This window comes from Sphaerodactylus townsendi, linkage group LG10 (genome assembly GCF_021028975.2).
Source record: "Sphaerodactylus townsendi isolate TG3544 linkage group LG10, MPM_Stown_v2.3, whole genome shotgun sequence".
NCBI lineage: Eukaryota > Metazoa > Chordata > Lepidosauria > Squamata > Sphaerodactylidae > Sphaerodactylus > Sphaerodactylus townsendi.
The window spans coordinates 87,039,260-87,054,612 of NC_059434.1; the positions used below are offsets into that span (position 1 = coordinate 87,039,260).

Here is a 15,353-nt window from a genome sequence, read left to right on the forward strand (position 1 = left end):
TATTATTATTATTATTATTATTATTATTATTATTATTATTATTAGATTTGATATACCGTCCCATCCCCGAAGGGCTCCTCAAGCTCTTCCTCGAACCAATATCCTGAGCCATCCTCATGGCCCGAGTCGCCCCGGCCTCACCTACAGCCCCGACATGTCCGTGTCCAGCGCTCCCCTCCCCCCTCGCGGCTGTACAGCCTGCCCCGCTCTCCTCTTCACAACCCTCTTGCGAGGTAGGCCACCGCGAGAGGTCCTCCCTTGGCTTCCTCGCGTCGGAGGAGGTCAGCCTCGCCGCGGGACCCCCTTCCAGGCATTCTCCGGGGCCAGCAGCGCGGCTCCCCCCGGGGCCTTTTCTGGGGCTCCACAGACGCCCCCCCCCCCGCCCCCGCCCCCGCCCCGGGGCCAGCTTTGGCCAGGCCCGGGCCGAGCAGGGGTCGCCTCGCCAGCCTGCCCCGCCCAACCCCGTGCCCGCAGAAACCCCGAAGGCTCTGGACACGCGACTCCGGCCGCACGTCGGGATGGGCGCCCCGTCCCCCCCCCCCGTCGCCCCGGGAAATCTCTCACCTGGCGCGCCCAAGCCGCTGCAGCTGGCGCGTCCGGACGAAGCCCTCCTTGCGTGCCCCCTGCGCCGTCCTGCCTCCCCGCCGGCCCGTCCCAGCCTGGGCCGCCTCCCCCCCCCCGGTTCCCTCCCCCCCCCCCCCCCCGAGGAAGAGAGCCGCCCCCCGCCCCGTCGCCTAACTGGGATCCCGGGCACCCAGTGTGAAGCAGTGGGCAGGGAGGGGGGCAGCCAGGCCCCCGAGCAGCACCCTCTGCAGAGCTGGTTGGGGGCGGGATATGTGCCCCCCCCCCCTCACCATAGCTGAACAAAAGCCCCATATATTGTCGAAGGCTTTCCCGGCCGGATTCAGCTGGTTGTGGTGGGTTTTCCGGCCTGGGTGGCCTTGGTGCAGGGGTAGGGAACCTGTGGCTCTCCAGATGTTCAGGAACTACAATTCCCATCAGCCCCTACCAGCATGGCCAATTGGCCATGCTGACAGAGGCTGATGGGAATTGTAGTTCCTGAACATCTGGAGAGCCGCAGGTTCCCTACCCCTGGCTCTGGTGGATCTTGTTCCTAACCGGGTTTGATTCCCCGCTCTGCCGCCTGAGCTGTGGAGGCTTCTCTGGGGAATTCAGATTAGCCTGTGCACTCCCACACACGCCAGCTGGGTGACCTTGGGCTAGTCACAGCTTCTCGGAGCTCTCTCAGCCCCACCCACCTCACAGGGTGTTTGTTGTGAGGGGGGAAGGGCAAGGAGATTGTCACCCCCTTTGAGTCTCCTGCAGGAGAGAAAGGGGGGGTATAAATCCAAACTCCTCCTCCTCCTCCTCCTCCTCCTCCTCCTCTTCTTCTTCTTCTTCTTCTTCTTCTTCTTCTTCTTCTTCTTCTTCTTCTTCTTCTTCTTCCGTTTCGCCTGCATTTGTGGCTGGCATCTTCAGCTGTGTGTAACAGACTTCCCTCTGGGATCCACCTCTGAAGATGCCGGCCACAGATGCAGGCGAAACGTTAGGAACAAGATCGACCAGGCCACGGCCACACAGCCGGGAAAGCCCACCACAACCAAAAGCCCCACAGCTGCTCTGGAGGGAAACACAACTGGCCAGCGGTGGGATCCAAAAATTTTAGTGACAGGTTCCCATGGGGGTGGGATTCAAACTGTGGCGTAGCGCCAATGGGGCTGGGCAGAGCATTCCGGGGGCGTGGCCGGGCATTCCGGGGGCAGGGCATTCCTGGGCGGGGCTGTGGCAAGGACGCAGCTGCTGCGCTGGTCCTTGGGCGGGAAACGAATGCACGCAGGCGCAGGCTGCCACGCACGCCGGTGCACCTCCTGCTAGACGGCTTCAAGTTCTGCGCGCAACTGCTGAGAGGAGGGGCGTAACTAAGGCAAAACTCACGTGGCAAAATCACCAATTAGTAACCCCCTCTCGGCACACACAAATAACGAGTAACCTACTCTCGGGAACCTGTGAGAACCTGCTGGATCCCACCTCTGCAACTGGCCCCTTTGCTCTGCCTTTTGCAGATTTGCATTGAGGTGGTTGGTTCGGCTTTGGCCTTCCCACCTGGCTTGATCCCCGGATCCCGCCTGGCGCTTGTTCTTGCAAACCTTCTAAGTAGACCCCCCAAATCAGCCTGGTGCGGTCGGAGTTCAGGTGTCAGAGCAGGACCTGGGAAACCAAGGTTGGAAAGAACCCCCTCTCGAGCCAGGCTGGCTTTGCTGGGTGGCCGTGGGCCAGTCACGCTCTCTCAGCTGCAAACCCTTCTAGCATTTGGGTGGGAGACCTCCCAGGAACGCCAGGGCTTGGCATGGAGACAGGCCACGGCAAACCATCACTGAACGTCTCTTGCCTTGGAGAGAAACAAATTCTCACTGTGATATTGTGTGTTCCTGCACGGCAGGGGGTTGGACTGGATGGCCCTTGGGGTCTCTTCCAACTCTAGGATTCTATATGCCTCTGAAGATGCCAGTCATAGAGGCAGGCTAAACATTAGGAGCAAAACCCACATATCCCAGAAAAACCATAACAGCCGGTTGATTCCAGCAGTAAAAGCCTTTCACAATACCTATGAGGTGACTTGATGACCGGGTGGGGTAACCAGGCCTTGATCTGAATAGACCAGGCTAGCCACACTTCGTCGGATCTTGTGAAGCTAAGCAGGGTCCACTGTTGTTGGTACCTGGATGCGGGGGGGGGGAGGAAAAACATAAGGAGGAGGAGTAGTTTGGATTTATATCCCCCTTTCTCCCCTGTAAGGAGACTCAAAGGGGCTTGCAAACTCCATTCCCTTCCCCCCTCCCCCACAACAAATACCCTGCGAGGAAGGTGGGGCTGAGAGAGCTCCCAAGAACTGTGACTAGCCCAAGGTCACCCAGCTGGCATATGTTGGAGTTCACAAGCTAATCTTGTTCACCAGATAAGCCTCCACAGCTCCAATGGCAGAGCGGGGAATCAAACCCGGTTCTCCAGATTAGAGTGCACCTGCTCTTCACCACTGCACCACGCTGCTCTTAGGAGGTTGCTCTGCTATGCAGAGGCAGTCAATGACAAACCACCAAAGGAGTCCAGGGTTGTGAGTCAGAGGCCGACCCGGACAAGCCACCTCTGCTCATCTCTTGCCTCAAAAAACCCTATAACTCACTCAGTACTTTGCAGCCCTTTTCTCCACCACAAAGTAAAGCCGGTGCAAATTGAGGATTTACTCCTGGCACCTGGTGGAGTGGGCTGGGCTCCAGCGTCTAGAGTGAATTCCTTTACAGTGCTACAATATTCAGGCTTATTTTGGCTGCAATAGACTAGCATAGCCACCCATCCTCTTGTTCCTGAGGAGGCTCTAGGGCAGTGGTGGTGAACCTATGGCACGGGTGCCAGAGGTGGCACTCAGAGCCCAATCTGTTGGCACGCACAAACAGAGTCCCCCCGCCCCCCCTATCTAGGCTGGCCTGGGCCGCTGGGCTCGAATTATTAGCATTAAACCTAAGACCGAGTTTTGGGGAAGCAGTGTAGGAAACCCTGTTAAGCGCTGTTAAACCCCACTGATTTGCATGCGAAGAACTAAAGTGCAATCCTGTACCTGGGAGGAAGCTCGGTTGCTGGCAATGGGGCTTGCTTCTGAGTAAATCCTCCCAGGGTCATGATTCACCCGTTGGAAGAGTTGCACGTTTGCTTCAAAGCAAAGCCACCGACTACCACCAAGCTTACTCCTGAGTAACGCACGCCTCGGAGCCAACCGTTTTTTCTAAACTAAAACCTCAGTATTCAGGTTAAATTGTCGTGTTGGCGCTTTGCGATAAATGAGTGGGTTTTGGGTTGCAATTTGGGCACTCGGTCTCGAAAAGGTTCGCCCTCACTGCTCTAGGGAGAATGCCCTCCCACACCTGCAAGTATTTGCATTGTGCTTGTAAGGGGCTGCAAAAATCCTTGGGCCCCGGTGGCTGCCCCACTTGAGGGTCTGTGCTGATGGAACCCAGCCCTCAGTCCCTGCTGAGGGTCTGGCAGACTATGATGCTCCACAGAATACTTGGAGCAAACCTGCCTTTGCATTGTTGAAGGCTGTCATGGCTGGAATCACTAGGATGTTGTGGGTTTTCTGGGTTGCATGGCTGTGTTCCAGTTGTATTTTCTCCTGACATTTTGCCTGCATCCCCACTTGCTATAATCTTTGAGAACTCCTGGAGAACATGAGAAGTCCCAGGGAACTGGAGGAATATTGTGTACAGTTCTGGGCACCGCAATTCAAGAAGGATATTCTTGAAAACACTGCTGCTAGTGTTTTAACGTTTAATTTATTGTTTTAATTGAAACTATTTGCTGTATTCAAATGTTGATTGTTTTGTAAACTGCCCTGAGCCCTTCGGGGGTAGGGCGGTCTATTAAATTTTATTATTATTATTATTATTATTATTATTATTATTATTATTATTATTATTATTATTATTATTATTATTATTATTATTATTAACAACAACAACGACGACGACGATGATGATGATGATAATGATGACAAGCTGGAACATGTCCAGAGGAAGGCGACCAAAATGGTCAAAAGTCTGGAATCCATGCCCTACGAGGAGAGACTGTGGGAGCTGGGGATGTTTAGTCTGAAGAATAAAGGGTTAAGGGATGACATGTTGAAGAGGGAGCAAGCTTGTTTTCTGCTGCTCCAGAGATGAGGACCAGGAGTGATGGGTTCAAGGTGCAGGGAAAAGAGATTCCACCTAGACATTAGGAAGAACTTCCTGATAATGAGAGCTGTTCGACCGTGGAATGCACTACCTCAGAGAGTGGTGGACTCTTCTCCTTTGGAGGTTTTTAAACAGAGACTGGATGGCTACCTGTCAGGAGTGCTTGGATTGTGTGTTCCTGCATGGCAGAGGGTTGGACTGGATGGCCCTGGGGGTCTCTTCCAACTTTATGACTCTAAGACTAAGAAGATGCCCTTCCACAGTGCTGGGGTGTCTCCCTCATGCAGGCCTTGGCTTCCAGTCTGCTCCCCTCTATTTTATAGGTGTCCATTACCTATTTTCTGAGGGAGGGAGGGAAGGAAAAATTACAGGATCAGAGGCATTGCTAAAAGCTGTATGTTTATTTTATGTCTTCCTTTACAACAACCATGTAAGGAAGGATGGTGGCCCCCAGTTTCACAGAGAGCTGTGGGAATTTAAACAGATCTCACCTGTTTGGGTCTAATCATCTCAGCATGGCAGCTTTATGGCTGTGGTCTGGGCAACGCACAAAAATATGTATTGAAATTACGAGTTATTTCGTTTGCTAGAAAACAGACGACTCCGCTGCTAAGCGTTCTTTAACTGATGATGATGAAGCAGCTGAAATGTTCCTTTCAACTGACCGTGCTTGTCTGTCCCCCTGCAGCTGTTCTTCAAAGCCCGCACTGCTTCCCTCCCTCTTGCATTCCACCGGCCAGAAATCACCGGCCACTTTCCCTGTCCTGGCAAGGAGTCAAGGCGCGACGTAGCATCTTCCTGTCCGGTGCTGAGACCCACAGAAAGGAGACGAGAAACAGAGAGGAAAAGGAAAAAACAATGGCAAATGTGAAGTTTTATAGATCCTATGTAGGGTAGCCACCTTGAAGATGGGGTACGTAGATCTCCTGGAGTTTTCTCCAGATGGCAGAGGGAAACTCCCCTGGAGAAAAAGGCGGAGTCTATGGCTCCACCCTCCCTGAACCCACCATTTTTAAGCTGCACCCCCAAATCTCCGGCCACTTTCCAGCACATCGGTGACCATGCTCATCCATTCTCCTCTCCACCACCTCTGATCAGGAAAAGTGCCAGTGTGGCATAACAGTTGGACCAGAATCTGGAAGTCCCAGGTTTGAATCCCCATGGCAGCCTGCTGAGGGATTATGGGGCAGTCACACACTGTCAGCCTGACCTATGTGGTGTAGTGGTTAAGAGCTGGTGCACTCTAATCTGGAGAACCGGGTTTGATTCCCTGCTGTGCCACTTGAGCTGTGGAGGCTTATCTGGTGAACCAGATTAGCCTGTGCACTCCAACACATTCCAGCTGGGTGACCTTGGGCTAGGGTGCTGTGTGGTTTCCGGGCTGTATGGCCGTGTTCTAGCAGCATTCTCTCCTGACGTTTCGCCTGCATCTGTGGCTGGCATCTTCAGAGGATCTGAATCTTCAGAGATTCAGATCTGAATCAGACCCTCTGAAGATGCCAGCCACAGTCAGGAGAGAACACTGCTAGAACACGGCCAGACAGCCCGGAAACCACACAGCACCCCAGTGATTCTGGCCGTGAAAGCCTTCGACAAGACCTTGGGCTAGTCACAGTTCTCTCTGAACTCTCTCAGCCTCACTCACCTCACAGGGTGTTTGTTGTGGGGGGGAGGGAAAGGCGATTGTCAGCCCCTTTGAGTCTCCTTACAAGTGAGAAAGGGGGGGATATAAATCCACACTTGTCTTCTTCTTCTACCTTACAGTACTGTTGTGCGGAAAAATAGAGGGAAGGACAATAGTGTTGGGTTCCCATTGGGGATAAAGGTGGGGTAATGGCACAGGGTCCCTTGGGACTCTGATTTCCTTTGGCTGTTACGTTGCTGGCCTGGATTAGTTCCCAGAGCTGTCCCTGGTCCAGTGGAACACCCCGCTTATCAGCACCAGGGTGCCCCACCCGAGAGTGTGTTTTTGTTGCCCAAGTCAACTAATGGGACGCAGACGAAACACCTCCGCCCTGGGAGGGGCTGCAGAGCTTCCTGTTTCACAATAGAACCGATGTTTATAAATTCACATTGAAAAGTCTTTGCTAAAATAAATAACCCAAGTGGGACAGGGAAGCGGGTCAGGTCACTGCTGAGTCAAAGGCGGAGCTGTTGGCTTCTCTCCCAGGTTTCCTGTGGACCATTAATGGTGTCTGGGTTCAGAACAATCCTTGGAAGGTGCTCATAAAATCCATCTTAGACAGGGCTGGCTAAAGAGGAAGAAGAGTTTGGATTTACACCTGCTCTTCTCTGCCTGTAATTAGACTCAAAGGGGCTTCGAAACTTCCAGAGAGGAAGGGAAAGGAGCTTGTAGGTCACCTTGAGTCTTCTTAGAGGAAAGGAAGGTAGAGTATAAATCCACACTCTTCTACTTCCTCCTCCCTCCACAGCAGACATTTGGAGCGGTCGGCAAGGCTGAGAGAGTTCGAAGAGGACTGGGACTGGTCCAAGATCACCCAGCAGGCTTCATGTGGAGGAGCGAGAAACAACTCCAGATCTCCAGATTAGAACCCCACCATCACCCTGGGGTAGTGTTGACACAGGAGCTGCCTTGAGCCTAGTTGCCAACCTCCAGGTTCAGCCTGAAAATCTCCCAGAATTGCAACTGATCTCCCGACGACCGAGACGAATCCCCCCGAAGAAAACGGCTGCTTTGGACGACGGACTCTGTAGTGTAATACCCTGCTGAGGTCCCACCCTCCCCTCTCCTAGACTCCACCCCCCAAATCTCCAGGAACTTTTCAACCCAGAGTTGGCAACCCTAGAACCCAGCTATCTGTGGGAAAGGCCCAGGAATGGATGCTTAATGCTTGATGTACAAGTTTTCAACTCCAGGCTGGAATATTCATGGAGATGATAGGGGAATGTTCTTGGGGGCCTGTCTGGGGCACGAAGTGGTCTCAGTGGGGTATAATTTGATAATTTTCTCCAGTGCTCCCACCTGGAGGTTGGCAGCCCTCTGATCTCTGGGAACACCAGGGACTGGGATGCTCTTACCGCAAGAAACTGGTCCTAGATACATGATGTAGTTTTTAGGAGCAGCAGTGGCATAGTGGTTAAGAGCAGGTGCACTCTTATCTGGAGAACCGGGTTTGATTCTGTGCTCTGCCACTTGAGCTGTGGAGGCTTATCTGGGGAACCAGATTAGCCTGTGCACTCCCACACATGCCAGCTGGGTGACCTTGGGCGAGTCACAGTTCTTGGGAGCTCTCTCAGCCCCACCCACCTCACAGGGTGTTTGTTGTGGGGGGGGGGGGAAGGGAAAGGAGATTGTCAGCCTCTTTGAGTCTCCTTACAGGAGAGAAAGGGGGGATATAAATCCAAACTCCTCCTCCTCCTCCTCCTCCTCCTCCTCCTCCTCCTCCTCCTCTTCTTCTTCTTCTTCTTCATCATCACTCCCAGGAAACATCTCAGGGGATCTGCATAAAATGGGCCCCAAAGTACAGCTGCAGCACAATGAGTTGATGAAGCCAAATTCCACGCAGGAGGAAGGAAGATGCCGGATATTTTTGGCATCCTTCGGTCGAGTTGTCATTGTTTTCCCCACACACACTGCAGGGAACCGATTGGCTGCTGGTTACAGATGAGCGTTTCCCTTTGTAGTCTCAGTTGGCGGATGGTTTCCAGGATGCTTTGAGCAACTGCCTGCTGGACTTCTTTGGTTCCCGAGATAAAAGTTAACTTCAGAAAGGAGAAGATGGGGAGGGATCTGCCTAGGACAGGGGTCTGCAACCCCTGGCTCCGGAGCCGCATGCGGCTCTTTCAGCCTTATACTGTGGCTCCGCGTGGCCTGGAGGTCGGAGGGTAGCGTGGGCGTGTCCCTCTAGAGCAGACACCATCCCTCCTCTGCCATCCCCGCAGCCACCATCCCCACTCTGCCCCACGGAGCAGGCGGGTGCCTGCTCCGTTGGGCAGAGGGGGTTTCCCTGCCCGGTGCCTCTGCCTCCCAGTGCTGGAAGGAAAGGTGAGTGGAGGGGCCAAATCAACCACCTCTCTGGCTCGGTAGATCTTCAGGGCCATGGAAAATTGGTCCCAGTGGCTCTTTGGGTGGTAAAGGTTGCTGACCCCTGGCCTAGGATGGGGGAGTCTGCTTCACATTTGAAGATGCTACGGTGCCCAAAGGCACAGATGGCTTTAGAAAGGGATTAGATTCATGGAGAAGAGGTCTAGCAGGGGCTACTGGCCATGTTCAGAGGCAGTCAAACTCTAAATCCCAATGCCTGGGGGTCACATCAGGGGAAGTCCTCAGCCTCTGTGCCCTATTGCTGACCCTGCAGAGGAACTGGCTGGCCACTGGGTGAGACAGGATGCTGGACCAACTGGACCACTCGTCTGACCCAGCTGGGTTCTTCTGAGGTGGTTACTTTTTGGGGAACTCTCTCAGCCCCGCGGACCTCACAAGGGGTCTGTTGTGGAGAGGGGAAGGGAAGGAGTTTGTAAGCCACTTTGAGAGTCCTTATGGTTGAAAAAAGTGGGGTATAAATCCAAATTCTTCTTCTTCTTCTTCTTCTTCTTCTTCTTCTTCTTCTTCTTCTTCTTCTTCTTCTTCTTCTTCTTCTTCTTCTTCTTCTTCTTCTTCTTCTTCTTCTTCTTCTTCTTCTTCTTCTTCTTCTTCTTCTTCTTCTTCTTCTTCTTCTTCTTCTTCTTCTTCTTCTTTCCATAGAAAGATTTCTCATCTATGGAGGGAGAATCAATTGACCCAGGAAAAGTTTAAGGCTCACCCCAACTTCTATTGCGAGCAACCTCCTCTCTACATCCAGCCCACCCCGCGCCTCCCTTCCTCCCGCAGTCTCTGTGTTCTTCTCACCTTGCCTCTGAGCACCGTGACAGACAGGGAATTAGCAGCCATCTGCACAACGCAAAAAAGCTTTTAGCCCAGCCTGTCTGCTTGCCCTCTTGCAATTTTGCTTTAATCGCTCCTTAATTATTTGACTGAGTGGTATAATTCCAGGTCTCTCTGTTTCAGTAGCACCCGGAGAGCCTCGAACATGTCCTTCCGCTTGCCTGATGTGATCATCTTTGGCAGGGGGTGATGTGAGCAGTATCGCATGACAGACAGAAGTTTCAGGTACATTCCAGCGATTGGCTTGAACAGCAGAGTGGTGCCAGTTCCGGGAGCTGCTGCCCAGCTTCACTTCCCTCCCCCCCCCCCCGCCCCCAGTTCTACTGAAAGACCAGAAATGAACATGACAGAGGGAAATGGGATGAGCTGTAGCTAGGGTATAGCCAACCTCCCAGTAGAGACTGCACATCCCCCTGAATTACAACAGATCTCCAGACTGCATTGCTTATCCTACTGATTGCATGAACCAAAGAGGATATTGAGGAGATAGAAAAAGTGCAGAGAAGGGCAACGAGGATGATTGAGGGACTGGAGCACCTTCCCTATGAGGAGAGGCTGCAGCGTTTGGGACTCTAGTTTGGAGAGGAGACAGCTGAGGGGGGATATGATTGAAGTCTATAGAATTATGCATGGGGTAGAAAATGTTGACAGAGAGAAATCTTTCTCTCTTTCTCACAATACTAGAACCAGGGGGCATTCATTGAAAATGCTGGGGGGGAAGAATTAGGACTAATAAAAGGAAACACTTCTTCACGCAACATGTGATTGGTGTTTGGAAGATGCTGCCACAGGAGGTGGTGATGGCCACTAACCTGGATAGCTTTAAAAGGGGCTTGGACAGATTGATGGAGGAGAAGTCGATCTATGGCTCCCAATCTTGATCCTCTTTGATCTGAGATTGCAAATGCCTGAGCAGACCAGGTGCTCGGGAACAACAGCCACAGAAGGCCATTGCTTTCACCTCCTGCAGGTGAGCTCCCAAAGGCACCTGGTGGGCCACTGCGAGTAGCAGAGAGCTGGACTATAAGATGGACTCTGGTCTGATCCAGCTGGCTTGTTCTTATGTTCTTCTTCTTATGAACCTCACCTTGGGCATTACCCACAGGGGCTCTGGTGCATGGCGGGACCGGAAGCGCATCAGTGCAAGAAATCTTGTCCTGACTTGCTTCCTGTGGCTGGCATCTTCAGAGGTGTTTCACAGAGAGAAGTGTGTTACACACTGTGTCCAATCTGTTACAACTGGGCACAGTGTGTAAGAGACTTCCCTGTGATGCACCTCTGAAGATGCCGGCCACAGATGCAGGTGAAACGTTAGGAACGAGATCCACCAGACCACGGCCACACAGCCTGGAAAACCCACAACAACCAGTTTGTTACTTAAATTTTTCAAAAGGAGTAGAAACAGACAGAATCTTTTGTTCTAGATTTTATTTTATAAGATTACTAGCGGGGCCCGCCACACGTTGCTGTGGCAATTGTCCTTCTCATCACAGTCCGCAACCCACACAGATGTCCATGCAGGTCCAATGATCCCCAGCATAGCCTTTTGGGGTGGTCAAATGGAATCCCTCTTTCCCTTTTCAATGCACACCATTATATGGTGCTGTCTTGGTTTTTAGTATAAGGTAACCCTTTCCATTCCACAATGGAACTGTCCAGAGTGTGAATCCCGCTGTCCATGAGGCTGGTTGACACGCACAGTCCTGGCTTGGGTAAGGCAGAACTGGGGCAAGGAGGCTATCCCAGTCAGGCAGCAGAGGCAGGGGTGAGGAAGGCCAGATCGAGGCCAGCTCCCTGGGTTCTTAAAGGGCCACGTGCAAAAGAAGTGGAGCCAGTAGTGTTGGTTCACCCCCACCCCATGGACTTTCTTAGAAGAAAAAGGCAAACTCCAGCTCGCTTTTAGTAAAAGAGAGCTGTGGTGAATATGGGTGAGGAAGTGGGTAAGGGGTGGTTGGATGTGAGGGAGGGCAGAGTGAGGTGTGTGAGGATGAGCTGGATGTGTATTGTGTGGTAGCAGTGAATGAGGCACAGAGAGTGAAGTTACCTGCGTGTGCGGGGGGGAACCCCACCTGACGTCTCACACGGCAAAGTGTGTATGTGTTTCACTCCCACTCGTATTACCTGCCAGTATTACCTATTTACTGTTTTCACTGCTCATCTCTGCCCATCTGCGGGAACATCCCAAGCCCTCAGGCCACAGACAGACAGGCTGCACGGACATTCTAAGGGTGACAGTTAAACAGAGGCAGCTTCATGGCCTGGTGCGCCAGGAAAAAGACGTTTTACCTGGCTCGGGTATGGACTTTCGGCGGTTTGAAGGTCCGAGTACCTGCCAGCAACAGGGAGGGACGTCCTGTGAAAATTTGGGGGCGATCTGTCCAGCCGTTTCGGCATTAGGGCATGACTAACAAAGTCACTGTTAGCTTTTTATATATATATAGATAATAGTGGACACATGTTTAGTTTGGTAATCTTTGAAACAGTTTCCACTACAGTGACAGGCAGGGAGACTGGCATACTCTGGGAGAACTAGAAATCTATTCAACAACTGTGTCTCTTCTGCTGGCACACTTTAGAAGTGCGTTCAAGTGGGGCATCTCATGGTTATGGAGACAAAAAAAATCCGTCATTCAAAATAATGAGAAATTTATTTTTAAAAGCCAAAATGTCCACACGCATACTCTGAGCAGTCATAATTCAAGACAAGTTTCAAAGTAAAGGTGCAGACATGCAATCTTCTGGCCCTCCTCTAACACACACCCCTCTAACACACCCTCCTCTAACACACGCCACAGCAGTGGCGGTAAGAGCTCATGTATCTAATCTGGAGGAACTGGGTTTGATTCCCAGCTCTGCCGCCTCAGCTGTGGAGGCTTATCTGGGGAATTCAGATTAGCCTGTGCACTCCCACACACACCAGCTGGGTGACCTTGGGCTAGTCATAGTTCTTTGGAGCTCTCTCAGCCCCACCCACCTCACAGGGTGTTTGTTGTGGGGGGGGAGGGAAAGGAGATTGTCAGCCGCTTTGAGTCTCCTACAGGAGAGAAAGGGGGATATAAATCCAAACTCCTCCTCCTCCTCCTCCTCCTCCTCCTCCTCCTCCTCTTCTCCTTCTCCCTCTCCCTCTCCCTCTCCCTCTCCCTCTCCTCCTCCTCCTCCTCACCAGGCTTCAAGTTTCATCATTCCACCAGTTTGCCTTGAATCTTTGTTGGAGTTGCCTGCCCTTTGTTAGCAGCCTTCAAGATAGAATCAGCTGAGATAAGCTGCCCAAAATGAATCCACAAAATGGACCTCACGCTCTTGTGTTCAGGGAAATCAGTACCACTCTCTGTCCACCCCTCTGGGTCAGTCCTTCTCTTTTTTTCCTTCTGGAGAAGTCATAGCAATTAGCATTTGGCACCCCAAAGTCTCTGTCCCTTCGCAGGGGGCACATTCTTGCCCAAGTGTGAGAGGGCACCTTGATAGTTCTCTACCCACTAGAAGCATTTGTGTAACCAAGACTGAAGTATTGGACTCTTGAAAAGACATCAGTACTATGGGGAATGCTTAAGAACTATTGACATATCTCCTGTTTCCTGTCTTTCTTCTGACAATTGATGTTTGAGTTTGGTAGCCCCCAAACCCTCACTAGCTCAAAATGTAGGGGATTTCTCACAGAACCGGAGTCTCCCTGGCCACGGTGATCTCCATCTTTTCTAGATGAAGTTTTCACCAGGAAGCACTTCTGCATAAGCTTCATTGCCCCGAACTACAGTCCACGGGGCAAGAGACTTGTGTCCGGAAAATCTGAAGGAACAAACCGGGCATAAATACAATGCGAAAGAAAGCACCAGGTGGGCCAAAACCCAAGAAAAAACTGCCCAAAGCAAGGAATAAATGCAAAACGATATCACTTAAGTATTTCTGGGTTACAGACAATAATAAGAGTCTGATACGCTAGTTTTTTTATTAGGTACACATAGCAGGATATATTCAGGAATGCCTTATTATTTCATCTCATCTGCTCTCACATATAGTCGGAATTTAGTTCTACGAATTTAGTTCTACTGCTTCACCATACGTAGAACTAAATTCCGACTATATATCAATGAATGAATGAAATAATAAGACGTCTAGATATATCCTGTATATGTGTATTTTGTAAAGCTACAAGCATATTCACGCAACGTGTGATTGGTGTTTGGAATATGCTGCCACAGGAGGTGGTGATGGCCACTAACCTGGATAACTTTAAAAGGGGCTTGGACAGATTTATGGAGGAGAAGTCGATTTATGGCTACCAATCTTGATCCTCTTTGATCTGAGATTGCAAATGCCTTAACAGTCCAGGTGCTCGGGAACAACAGCCGCAGACAACCATTGCTTTCGCCTCCTGCATGTGAGCTCCCAAAGGCACCTGGTGGGCCACTGCGAGTAGCAGAGAGCTGGACTAGATGGACTCTGGTCTGATCCAGCTGGCTTGTTCTTATGTTCTTATGTTCTTATTGACTCTTATTATTGTCTGTAACCCAGGAATATTGATATCACTAAGTATTGTTTTGCATTTATTCCTTGCTTTGGGCAGTTTTTTCTTGGGTTTGGCCAACCTCGTCCAGAAAATCTGCCCAGCTGTTACTCTACCTTTTTTTGTGGCATACCAAGAAAAAGAAAACCCCCAGAAAAACTTGCTTTGTCTTATCTCAGGGAAAGGCTTTCTCGATGTGCAGTTATAGGAGATCTTTTCTGACAGGGCTGGTCCGATCTTGCTCTTGAACACCATGTTCTAATGCAATAAAAAAACATCACCTCCCCTTTTCCTCTCTCACTTGGAGTGTTATTCCGCCCCCTGGAGAAACGGAGACGGTGGAAAGCCGGCAAGCGGGGCTGAGCCCGCCGTGCTGAACGGTGTCTTTGTCAGAAAGCGTTAGGCGCAGGGTCCTTGAGGGACAGCAACCCCTTCTGCTCACCAGGTCGGGCAAAATGGGAACAATGTCTAGCTATTAAGGCTGCTCCTGTCCTGTCAAGACTCACTTACCAAATCACTGGCGTTTACCGCTCTGTGGAATGGAGATCCCTCGTCTTTACACATTCTCTGAGCCATTAGCCAGAGACGGACAACCTGAGTAATTTAGCTGGAAACTTGAACGCTGTGATTCTCTAAAGCGGGGCTTTGGGGGGGCAGACCGGCCCTTTCTCCTATCAAGAAAGTCCCTGCCCATTAGGTCACTGGCCCGGAGGGTGATGGTGGCCCGGGACAAGCTGTAGAAGGTAGCCCCAGCAGTGCTGGACATCCTGCAGGGACTGGAGCAGCTTCCTTATGAGGAGAGGCTGCAGCATTTGGGACTCTTTAGTTTGGAGAGGAGGCGGCTGAGGGGGGATAGGATTGAAGTCTACAAAATTATGCATGGGGTAGAAAATGCTGACTGAGAGAAATTTTTCTCTCTTTCTCACAATACTAGAACCAGGGGGCATTCATTGAAAATGCTGGGGGGAAGGACTAATAAAAGGAAACACTTCTTCACGCAACGTGTGATTGGTGTTTGGAATATGCTGCCACAGGAGGTGGTGATGGCCACTCACCTGGATAGCTTTAAAAGGGGCTTGGACAGATTTATGGAGGAGAAGTCGATTTATGGCTCCCAATCTTGATCCTCTTTGATCTGAGATTGCAAATGCCTTAACAGACCAGGTGCTCGGGAGCAACAGCCGCAGAAGGCCATTGCTTTCACCTCCTGCAGGTGAGCTCCCAAAGACACCCGGTGGGC

At 51.4% G+C, this 15,353-nt stretch overlaps 1 protein-coding gene across 1 annotated transcript in view; it reads right to left on the reverse strand.

The window, feature by feature from the left end:
- The window catches only part of HSPA12B (heat shock protein family A (Hsp70) member 12B), a 37,666-nt gene extending 37,003 nt beyond the window's left edge, over window positions 1-663 (reverse strand). Inside the window, exon 1 of the mRNA XM_048508996.1 lies at window positions 565-663. The gene's annotated coding sequence lies outside the window, so the exon portion shown is untranslated. The remainder of the gene's footprint in view (window positions 1-564) is intronic.
- Between the last annotated feature and the right edge of the window lie 14,690 nt (window positions 664-15,353).